The sequence below is a fragment of the Gavialis gangeticus genome, unplaced genomic scaffold, assembly GCF_001723915.1.
Source record: "Gavialis gangeticus isolate Ggan-Ray unplaced genomic scaffold, GavGan_comp1, whole genome shotgun sequence".
Lineage (NCBI taxonomy): Eukaryota > Metazoa > Chordata > Crocodylia > Gavialidae > Gavialis > Gavialis gangeticus.
The window spans coordinates 106,188,452-106,189,690 of NW_017729024.1; positions in this window are offsets into that span (position 1 = coordinate 106,188,452).

Here is a 1,239-nt window from a genome sequence, read left to right on the forward strand (position 1 = left end):
TCAGTCCCCCCCTCCCCAGAAGAGCCCCCCTGCCCCCAGCCATGCAGCAGCAGCCCACCCTCACCCAGTGCACAGATCCAGAGAACATGTGCCCCATGGGGCACCCCCTGCCCTGCATGCCCCTTGGATGAGCTGCTTGCAGTTCTGTCCTATATCCTGCCCCGGCTAGGCAGCACCTGTCCCTGCCCCAGCCCCACTCCCTCCCTCACTGTGGGGGCTTCAATCTTCTCCCTCCCACACCCTTTCCCTACCCCCACCCATTCCCCCCCAGACTTAGCAGCTGGATGCTGCTCTCCAAGCTGCCAGGCTGGCTCTGTGATGCTGCGGCTGCGCACATGCATGCAGCGTTTAATCGATGACATTATCAGCCACATCAGCCAAAAAAAGCCAATTGCTGATAACGTCAATTTTCCTTTTAATCGGTGCTGATACAATATGGAATGACGTATCAGTGCACCTCCACTCAGCCTCCTAGTGTGCAAGACAGGGTTGGAGGGGAGGTTATAGAGGCCCCAAACAGCCACTTGCAGGCTGGAACTCTGCCAGCCTGCAAGGGAAAAGCTATGGTTTACCACATTTTTCTCCTTTAAAGGAATATCCATTTTAAAACTTCCTTGATCCATTTTTAAAGTTTTGTTGTAACCCTTTCATATATTCTTGTGACCCATTTTTGGGTTGCAACCCACAGGTTGGGAAACGCTGCTTTAGATCTCTGAGAGTTACAACATCTGAAAATTAATTTCACACAACTACAAATTCAATGTACTTCAGCAGCTGATCAGCCAGTATATGTCACGACAACTGCACATTCCACACCTGGAAAAAGCTATTGTTTCACAGCCCAAGATGATCAAACATTATATTTTAAGATAATGATTATTACTATAAGTAAATTGATTGTTGCTATATCATTACTATTGTTACCAAGTAATGATTATTACTATTGTTCAGATCCAATCCTCCTCTTCTTACTATAGTCAAAGTTTGAAAGGAATTTTTCATTTTTGCAGTTTCTCAGGCTAGTTTCTAGAGGTGCACCGATACGATATGGACCAGTGTATCACCACCAATTAAAGCAAAACTGACATTATCAGCAACTGGCTTTCTTTGGTTGAAGTGGCTGATAATGTTGCTGATAAATGGCACGTGCATGCATGCAGCCACACCATGCATATGGCCAGCCTGGCAGCTTAGCAGCATCTGGCTGGTAAATTTGTTGGGGGGGGGGGGGGGGGGGGA